Source organism: Schistocerca serialis, chromosome 4, assembly GCF_023864345.2.
Source record: "Schistocerca serialis cubense isolate TAMUIC-IGC-003099 chromosome 4, iqSchSeri2.2, whole genome shotgun sequence".
In the NCBI taxonomy this organism is placed as follows: domain Eukaryota; kingdom Metazoa; phylum Arthropoda; class Insecta; order Orthoptera; family Acrididae; genus Schistocerca; species Schistocerca serialis.
The window spans coordinates 423863516-423874669 of record NC_064641.1 but is presented as its reverse complement, the minus strand read 5'-3'; the positions used below and the strand labels follow the sequence as shown (position 1 = coordinate 423874669).

Sequence of the window (11154 nt, the reverse complement as noted above, 5' to 3'; positions counted from 1 at the left end):
ATAGCACTCAAAAATCGGTCGAACAAAGAACAAAAAATTATTTCGGTTTAAGGAGAATATTGTAAGTGTTGTGAAGCGTGCAATGTTGTAATTTCTTAAATTTCTCTCTTTTAGATCTAGGGTGTACTAAATCAAAGTTTCGAAAAGACTTCATATGGCAAAGATAAGAATTTTTTACTGATTTTCCGTTTATTATTACTTAGAAAGAGAAGAGAAAAAATGTTGACTCATTGTTGTAGGTCACCAGCGAGAGTAGAACAATGTGCTACTGTAATGCTTCATTCCCTTCACAAAGTGGGCATGGTACCATTTAACTTACCAACCCGTACTCACTACAGTACGCCGCTCTCGCTGTTATACTAACTGACAACACAGTTAATTCGTAATGTAAAATATGAAATGTCGTGTGGCTAGGGCTTCTTGTCGGGTAGACGAGTCGCATGGTGCAAGTCTCCTTACTTGACGTCACTTCGACGACTTGCGCGTCGAAGGGGATGAGATGATGATGATGAAGACAATACAACAGCCAGTTCCTGATCGGAGAAAATCTCCGACCCAGCAGGGAATCCAACCTGGGTCCCTTTACAAGGCATTTCCTCATCTGACCACTCAGCTGTCGAGGCGGGCAATACAATAAATGAGATATAGAATCTGTTGGAAATTACCTTCCTGGGATCAAAAAATAATTTTGATCGCCCAGTTTTGTACTTTACGATAGAATCAGTTAGGTTTTTTATTGGAAATGACAATAAAATGTCAGATTAATATAACAGGATAACTGTGAACCATTCCAGGAAGTAAACTGATCGTCGCATAGCTGCCAACCGTAATTTTGTCAATTCTTCATTAGACAAAGAACAAGTGGAATACGTTTCCTCGGTTGCAGTGTATCCTCAGTGGTGCATGGGTAGCTCGTGCTTGGAAGATGCTGCAGTGCCAGCTACTACCGTGTTGACTGGGAGCAGGAATACCTTAAGTATAAACTAATGACTTTCATTTGCAAATAGGTAACTATGACCTGGCTCTAAAACGTAGTTGCAGCATACTATCTCACAATGGAATGCAATTGCGCCATCATAGGAAACGTGTTCGGTGGACTCGGATCAACTCTTAAGATTCAAATTTGTACTACTAAACCGAAAACACGACCCAATTTCAGTCTTCACATAGTCCCGAACCAGCACTCTGCAGTTTCATCAGAGAGTTCAGCAATGACATTATTTCAGGCAGACCAAAAAAAAAAAAAAAAAAGGGTCTAAAGTAATCCACAAATCACGGAAGAAATATGAGTTAATCTTACGTTAACAGGTGTAATATCGTCACCGCAGACAAGAGAGAAGCTGGACGAGGTGATTATTTCTGGAAGTGTATTGCCGGGTGACTATAATTAAGGTTCAACTAAACACGAAAGTCCAGGGTGGGCTGTAGTTATCGTATGGCAACGAAACTTGCCAGATATTTTAATGCGTTAATGAGGAATCAATTTATACTGGATGAAATAAGTTCCAGTTTTGCCTATCAGGTGTAAATCTGGCGCTCTACACGGTCCCGGTATTTTCATGGAGCCATCTAGAAAAATCACGGAAAACCTAAATCAGGACGTCTGGCTGTGGGTTTGAAGAACATCCCTGCGATTGCGAGTCCAGCAAACTAACCACTACGCCCCCTCACTCGCCAAATAGAAAGTAACTCTTCGTGCAGATGTTTAAACATCCTACAATGTTTCCAATTCGTGCAGTTGAACGTTAATTTCGTTTTGTTTCAGTGATTACAGAATAAAGTAGAATGTAGACACTGGGTACCCATTCACCAAGTTGGTGAACGGCAACACAACGAGGGTGAGCAAAGAAATGAATGTTTCGAAAAGGTTATGATCTACCTGAGAAATCCTTTGTTACGACGCAATCAAGAGGCACCTATATGCGTAGTTTAGAACACTGTTGGAATGGTTGTAACTCCGTGTAATTCTGGTTTAGGTTCAATTTACAATTCAGGCTATCAGCTTTAAAAAGCACAAATGGACGCGCCTCACTTTTGGTACAGTAAGTTCAACAACGTAGGATGGCATTCTGGTTCCAAATCCGTATCAAACGTAATGTCTCTTCGCTGCCGACTGGATAGGGGTGCAGGTTCAGCCATGACGTAGACGAATGCCACGGCAACTAGAACTGTCATCATTACGCTTTCTTACCACAAATCTTATTTTGTTAAAGAGGCAGTTCTCATTTAGGGTCACGCTGCAAGTGGATTCTAATGTATTTCAACTTGAGAGTTGGAACCAATAGTCTTGGACTGAGATTCTAACTAAGATCTCCTGTTTCTTAAGACCTGACTCCTTCGGGAAGACATTCTTTCATTTTGATGTTTCCCCAGGAATTCAAATCCTCAAGATGTTCAAAAAAGACTCTTGTCCCTATTCGAATCCACGTCAGCACAATAACTTTCATCATGGTATTTCAGACAGTAGCAGGCGCTCATAAATCTACACGTGAAAGAAACTTTGATCTTTACGTCTCTACCTGCTTTGTGAAGACTAAAGATTGCTGCCTGTTTCGACTCGCATTCAGAAACAGAACTTTTCATCACATCATTTCAGGTCATCTCCTAGCCACTAGAGAAAGCTAGTTACTTTCTCCTGATGCTTATTCAACAGCAATGATAGGTATGAATTTCTTTTCCATGTCAACGCAGTAATTTTGATCACATTATTTCCAGTTCATGCGTGCAATATTCTCGTTACTGGTGAAATAAACCCATATTTAGCACCTACTGGTGGCTAGGAAGAGGCTGCGACAATTGCTGGAAGCGAATCGCTGTAAGTCAAAACTTTTTCGCCTTGTATTTTGTTTTCTGTAGTCTTACTACTGATGAAGAAATTAGACATTTAAAATTTCACTGTGTTTAGTTAACAGTTCGAATAGATACGTTCCAGTGCCTGTGTAACACAAACTTTACGTCATGTATTAATTATTTCAAGTTTAAAAATGAGCACTTCCGTTTCTTGTGACTAAAACCACATTTAAGATCTTTTGCGGTTGGAGAACAGAGGCAATAGTTACTGGAATAGAAGACCAAAGTTCGGGCACAGTACTTAAGTTTTCTGCCTGTAATTTCAATTTGAGTATTGCCTTCTGAAATCTCCTTTGTTGGAATAAATTTGAGTTCACAAGTGTGTGGTGTCTCTGGTAACGTGCTTCTATCGATAGTTCCTATATTGTGGTATTAATTGTCATCTAGATTGTTAGCCACAAGGCGCAGTGTTCTCTAGTGGTAACCATTTTGTTTAGTCAAACGACAATACCGAAGAGAGATTAGAGGACCTGCTAGAGTGTTACGTTATGTGGGCTGCATACAAAGCAGGCGGAATGTAGTTGAGGTATTCTGTATACACGTAGTACATTACACCTTAGATGATCCTACGGAGTGTGATTTCCAATATTATTAACTCTTTTGATCATCGTATTAGTTAACGTCATTGACTTCGTTTCACTGCCCCATTTCTCTCAAGTACTTTCGATCACGTGTGAGCAAACGTCTGCCACTGCTCGACTGGACCTCAATGAATGCCTGCTAAATAAATTTGTGAACGATGAGGATTTAGCTTTCGATATGAAACATATTCATGATGAATAAAACCTGAAATATTGGTCGCTGACAGACATTTTGTAATTAAATACGTTGCTGGGAAAAAGTTAATTAACTTTGAAGACGACATCAATTTTAATACGAAGACAGTGTATGCCACCTGGGGAGCAATAGATGTACTGATAATGGTTTCAGCGTCGTGAACCAGCAGGTAGATTAATAGCATCGCCATCTGTGTCTACACATCTACCCTTTAATAGGGAAAGCTGACAGCCAGAAGGCTTAGTGTGGTACAAACATGTGAAGCAAACAGGCAAACATACCTCGCAGAAGCACTCGTGCTTCCTACAGCCGTCTGAGCGAGTTCGAAATGGTCAAATTGTGGCCTTACTAGTGGCAGGATGGTTCTTTCGGAGAATATTCACAGACTTTGGACGTGTTGCCTCAGTTGTGCAACGATTCTGGTGTCAGTAGTCACGCGAACATTCTCAGACCCGGTAGATGAGGCTGTGCACGTCCACGCAGCGCAGACACCCACCCAGATCGTCGTGCTGTACGGGCAGCGGTGGCAGATCGTACAGCTACAACAGTTCAAATAAGACGGTTTGTGAGCCCAGACGTGTCAACACGAACTGTCGCGAACCGGTTACTAGCCCATCTTCCACTCAAGCCACGGCGTCGACGTACACGGCTCTACTGGTGCCGTCAGAGGAACACTTGGAAGATGGAGTGGTGCGATGAAAACAGATTCTCCCTGCACGCAGTTGATGGACGTTTCCGCGTACGACGAAGACCTGCTTATCGCTGGCATGTAGAGTGCATTCGTCGAAGACATACAAGCCCCATAACATGCCTGGTAAGCTATAACTCTCGTTCACCTATGGTGTTTCTGGAGGGAACGCTAACCAGCACACGGTACGTGATGAATGGTGCTATACCCGTTCTTTTGAAGTTTTTACAACATAAAGGTGGTGTGTTGTTCCAACAGGATAACGCATACCGACACACTGCCGGTGAAACTCAAGGCGCTCTGTAAGACACGCAGCAACTGTCTTGGCCAGCACTATATCCGAACTTGTTCCCAGTCCAGAACGTGTGGGACATGGTGGGATAAGAAGTGACTCGCGTGACTCCTCAACGAACAATTCTTACAGAACTAGTTGAATGGGTCGAGAAACTGTGGCTTAACTTATCCCAGTACAGTATTTGCCATCTCTACGATCGACTGGATGCCAGAGTTAACGCCTCCACTGCCACCTGTGGAGGCTACATCACGTACTATTACGGGTGTACCAGCAGGGACACCACGTGTATGGTTCAAACGGCTCTGAGCACTATGGGACTCAACTGCTGTGGTCATAAGTCCCCTAGAACTTAGAACTACTTAAACCTAACTAACCTAAGGACAGCACACAACACCCAGCCATCACGAGGCAGAGAAAATCCCTGACTCCGCCGGGAATCGAACCCGGGAACCCGGGCGTGGGAAGCGAGAACGCTACCGCACGACCACGAGATGCGGGCACACCACGTGTACTATCGATATATAAATGTAATCATTTCGTGTAGTCCATATACAGTGTAGCAATAGTAAATTAAAAGTTAAATGGAAACTTCTAATATTGTGCACAAATTTTGTATTCCAGCAGTGTATATATGATCCACCTTCCTTCTTTGATAAGTCAAACCAAGGTGGAGTCGTTAAAATATTATTATCAGTTGTTCACAATTTAATGTATGTAACCTAATCCCAAAATAAGGCTAACTATTCGTGGGATGCATGGTGTTAGAGAGAGATGTGTGTCGAATACGTTTTCCTGAAAACTTTTCTCGGTATGTTGTCTCCCGGCACAACGCAGAGGACAATATTTAATAGCTCTTGACGACATACAAACCCGAACACTTCTTTTCTAAAACGTGCCAAATGTCGACATATTTTGTGGGTCAGCGAAATCAGTGAAACTACAGTCAGAAAATATGGACTTGGGCGAGTAGCGCCGGCCAGTGCACTCCACGTCAGCTGGCGCCAAGCCAGTCACAGAATGCCAACCTTGGCAATCTGCCTGCGTGATGGATTGTTTCCAACACTGGTTTATGCAAAAGCCGATCGATTTCAAATACTCAACAGCCTCCCTAGCATATACACTCCTGGAAATGGAAAAAAGAACACATTGACACCGGTGTGTCAGACCCACAATACTTGCTCTGGACACTGCGAGAGGGCTGTACAAGCAATGATCACACGCACGGCACAGCGGACACACCAGGAACCGCGGTGTTGGCCGTCGAATGGCGCTAGCAGCGCAGCATTTGTGCACCGCCGCCGTCAGTGTCAGCCAGTTTGCCGTGGCATACGGAGCTCCATCGCAGTCTTTAACACTGGTAGCATGCCGCGACAGCGTGGACGTGAACCGTATGTGCAGTTGACGGACTTTGAGCGAGGGCGTATAGTGGGCATGCGGGAGGCCGGGTGGACGTACCGCCGAATTGCTCAACACGTGGGGCGTGAGGTCTCCACAGTACATCGATGTTGTCGCCAGTGGTCGGCGGAAGGTGCACGTGCCCGTCGACCTGGGACTGGACTGCAGCGACGCACTTATGCACGCCAAGACCGTAGGATCCTACGCAGTGCCGTAGGGGACCGCACCGCCACTTCCCAGCAAATTAGGGACACTGTTGCTCCTGGGGTATCGGCGAGGACCATTCGCAACCGTCTCCATGAAGCTGGGCTACGGTCCCGCACACCGTTAGGCCGTCTTCCGCTCACGCCCCAACATCGTGCAGCCCGCCTCCAGTGGTGTCGCGACAGGCGTGAATGGAGGGACGAATGGAGACGTGTCGTCTTCAGCGATGAGAGTCGCTTCTGCCTTGGTGCCAATGATGGTCGTATGCATGTTTGGCGCCGTGCAGGTGAGCGCCACAATCAGGACTGCATACGACCGAGGCACACAGGGCCAACACCCGGCATCATGGTGTGGGAGCGATCTCCTACACTGGCCGTACACCACTGGTGATCATCGAGGGGACACTGAATAGTGCACGGTACATCCAAACCGTCATCGAACCCATCGTTCTACCATTCCTAGACCGGCAAGGGAACTTGCTGTTCCGATGCACGTCCGCATGTATCCCGTGCCACCCAACGTGCTCTAGAAGGTGTAAGTCAACTACCCTGGCCAGCAAGCTCTCCGGATCTGTCCCCCATTGAGCATGTTTGGGACTGGATGAAGCGTCGTCTCACGCGGTCAGCACGTCCAGCACGAACGCTGGTCCAACTGAGGCGCCAGGTGGAAATGGCACGGCAAGCCGTTCCACAGGACTACATCCAGCATCTCTACGATCGTCTCCATGGGAGAATAGCAGCCTGCATTGCTGCAAAAGGTGGATATACACTGTACTAGTGCCGACATTGTGCATGCTCTGTTGCCTGTGTCTATGTGCCTGTGGTTCTGTCAGTGTGATCATGTGATGTATCTGACCCCAGGAATGTGTCAATAAAGTTTCCCCTTCCTGGGACAATGAATTCACGGTGTTCTTATTTCAATTTCCAGGAGTGTATTTCATACGAACGGTATATTTGCTAAAATACAGAGTTGGGGGCCTTGTATTAAATCTGTGAACTGTGACTTCGCAAAATACGATCTCCATTCCCTTCAGCTATCCTGAACGCTGCGTATAAATTACGCTCAAGGTCGTCTTGTTTTAGTGGTATAGACAGCGATGATTCACATGCAATTTCGATGAAACATTGGTAAGTACACAAAGTTAGCGAAAAGTACTTCTTGTTGTTGGGGTCTTCAGTCGAGAGACTGGTTTGATGCAGCTCTTCATCCTACTCTATCCTACGCAAGCTTTATGTACATCTTATCGCAATGCAAAATAAATGCATTCATGCTGCATGGAGATTCTTGTGGATGTATGTATTTCTAAATCGTACATTTTGTAATAGAGACATTTGCAGTTTGCTAAGAGATTCTTTCGTTAACTATTGTATACTATATGATATTTTGAGTGTAGGACTTAATATACAGGAGACTTATAATTAAAATTCCGGGTTCAAAAACCTTTAAAAGAAAAATCACTCGTCAGAATGACGTGAGATTTGAACGGAATCGAATAAGAGGGTAACGCTATGAAATTTTAAGAAATAAAATACAAAAATGAAATAAACGAAAATTGTGTCACTAGATCAGAACATGCAGAATAAAAGATGCAGATTAGACAGCTGTTCCTCAGACTGCGTATGAGATGCTCGACATGACTGTTGTCTCCATGCAGGATCGCCCGCTTCTGGTAACGCTCTTTTACAAGAACTGTGACTCTGTTCCAGCAGCTCTGCTGAAGTACCGGACACTCAAGAATATGAAAAAAAGGCGTTGTTACGATGTCTGCCAAGGGTCTGGAGAAAATGGTTACGGAATTCGAAAAGAGAGCTGCTTTTGAAGTGAAATGTGGCTTAGGAAGGGAAAAAAATTATCCGACTTCAGTAGAAGTTGCGGTCACAGCATTGTAGGACAGGTCGAGCGGTGGTGTATAAACGTGCAGTGCACAGGGAATTAGGACATGCCTGTGAGCATAAAATTTTAGGAAACATCCTGCATCGCTACCCATATAAAATTACCCATGTTCAGAAGTTGCTTCCTACTGACGTGCCACTAAGACAAACGTTTGCTGTAGAATATGTTGCTCAATGGAAGTGGACAATAAATGGGCACAGAACATTCTGTGTACAGAAGTAGACAGTCTCTGTCTACAAGAACATGTTAATACATAGGATTGCAAAGTATGAACAAGAGAAAATCCGCTCTCACATTAATTTTTACTGCTTCATTATGCGAAGGTAGCTGTGTAGTGCGGGTTGACGGCATCGTTTATCGAAGCGCCATATTTTTTTCGAAGAGATGGGCATTGCGGGTCCTGTTTGAAAAGTCACTGGTAAACGCTGTAAGAGTCTTTTGCACACCACCGTCATTCCTATCTTCCAGCAGCGTGGATGTGTGGGTAGGATCATTTTAAGCAGGATTTCTCTTATGAGCACATTTCACAGCCAGTGAAGCAGCTTCTGCAGAAATAATTTGGAAGTGCTAATACTACCAGCTGCCATTTCCCTACAGCCTGGCCATCCAAAACACCCGATCTTAATCCGTACGACTTTCTGCTGGGTGATTATCTAAGGGATGCTCTGAGCAGTGCTCCGATTACAAGTATAACTAAACTGAAGGCATGCATTGGGCAACACATTCTGAACGTGACCCCTGAGACGCTCCGATCTATTGTGGAACATGCTGTTCCTCCATATACTCGTGGCAGGAAACTGTGGACAGTATATGGAACATGTACTGCGGCAGTCTCATGACAAATAAAACCCGACTTTAAGAGGAACGAAGACGTCAGTCGAGACTGGGTATGGAAATAAATTCAACGGTGACAAGCGAAAATTTGTGCCGGACCAGTACTCGAACCTGCTCTGCGCGAGCGGTAGCCTTAACCGCCTCTGGACACTGTTTTCATCCCACCAAATTCCTCCACTTGTCACCCCCCTCCCACCCCCACCCCCCACCCCCCCGGTCCATTAACTCCTTTGCTCGTAACGTAGTGTGCACCTGCACTGAAATTACCGTACGTCATCTGCGTGTCCGACAGAAGAGACGCCACACACACACAAACATATAGTAAAAGCGGATTTAATTGTTGCTTTTTATGTGGTTTCTGGGCACAGGTCATCTAAAACACCGACCGATGTAATTGTTGCTTTTTATGTAGCTCTTTGGCTTCACGACAAAAAAAAATGGCTCTGAGCACTATGGGACTTAACACCTGTTGTCATCAGTCCCCTAGAACTTAGAACTACTTAAACCTAACTAACCTAAGGACATCACACACTTCCATGCCCGAGGCAGGATTCGAACCTGCGACCGTTGCGGTCACACGGTTCCAGACTGAAGCGCCTTGAACCGCACGGCCACACAGGCCGGCGCTTCACGACAATTAAAAACATTTGTCATTGTTGATTTTCATGCCGCTTTTGACCTCAGGAGAATTATAGACCAATTTTTCCCATCCATTGTTGTATGACCTTGCCCTGATGGATGGGCGTCCTAACTGCAGCTGCCACAACTGTTGAATCCCAAACATGTCCGAAGTGTGGTTGATCTGCAAGTCGCACCGTAACCGTCGTATTGTGGTTCATCAGGCGTTTGCAGTTGATCTCAATTATTGTATGACGCTTACAGCACTATGTAATGGAAAAATTTTTGTTTTTTTCTTACCATAATGTATCCCTCTGCTTTGATAATATTCTATTAAAATATTATGTTAACCTAAGTAGCGGTTATTTTTCTTCACAGCATTTCGAAACCGGGTCTTCCTGTCCGTCGATTATCAGATAAAATTTCCTTTGATATGCTATTAAGGTTTTCCAAGCATTTACACATCTACCGTGAGGTATGTAAACGTACTCTTTTCGCTGTCTTGCAGTACTGATGGTGTTACTGTTAAAGATGGTGGTGGTGGTGGTTAGTGTTTAACGTCCCGTGGACAACGAGGTCATTAGAGACGGAGCGCAAGCTCGGGTTAGGGAAGGATTGGGAAGGAAATCGGCCGTGCCCTTTCAAAGGAACCATCCCGGCATTTGCCTGAAACGATTTAGGGAAATCACGGAAAACCTAAATCAGGATGGCAGGAGACGGGATTGAACCGTCGTCCTCCCGAATGCGAGTCCAGTGTGCTAACCACTGCGCCACCTCGCTCGGTGTTAAAGATGAAAACACAAATTCAATCTTGTTGAGTACAGTTCATCAGCGAAATTTGAATGTTGATGGCTTTAGGTAAGCACTAATGATTGTTTTGGAAAAGGTGGTTGTGTATTTTATTACATATGGCAGCAGTGACGACAGTGTGAGACATATCTTTATAAAAGTGTAGAGAAATATGCGTTCGAACATTGCAGAAGTTAGTTACGAGTTACGAATACTAAGAATCAGTCACACTGATAAAAGGTCATAGGAATTTCAGTCCTCCAGAGTACTCTCTGCACTTGTAAGTTCGCAAACCATGGAATTTCTCTGACAATGAAATGGAAAACTCATGTATAACCATTTACATTACGTGAAATACTTTAGACTGTGAATAATGTGGTTATTAGTGTGTAATTTGTCTCTCAGAACCAAAATGCAATCCTTCCCAGAATTAATTGCTATAATTTATGAGCTAATCTCACTATGCAGTAAATATCAAAGTACAGGTACAGCACACCAGTGCATTTTAGATTGTCGGTGGCCTGTATCCAGCGGTCGTAAGGATTCAGCGCAGTGGTAGCACGTGCAGACAAATAGTCTCATTAAACGTATGCACAGGGTTACAACTTCAAGTTTTCGAAAAGTGTTTCGTTGCAGGCAGTAAAACTGGCATAAATATAATTTATCCTCTCGTGCTGAGACTATGTCTACACGTAGACTGAAGTAACAGTAAAACTAAGAAGAACTTATTTGATGCTTTACGTTACAGTATGTTCCACTAATAGGTTTCCCATAATACCTTACACAATAGCTACAACCTCGACGTGTCAAT

The 11154-nt window shown here is 44.3% G+C and overlaps 1 non-coding gene across 1 annotated transcript; it reads right to left on the bottom strand.

The window, feature by feature from the left end:
- Positions 1–10261: 10261 nt before the first annotated feature.
- On the bottom strand, positions 10262–10334 carry Trnaa-cgc (transfer RNA alanine (anticodon CGC)). Its single transcript has one exon. It is a non-coding gene; the product is annotated as a tRNA-Ala (tRNA).
- Between the last annotated feature and the right edge of the window lie 820 nt (positions 10335–11154).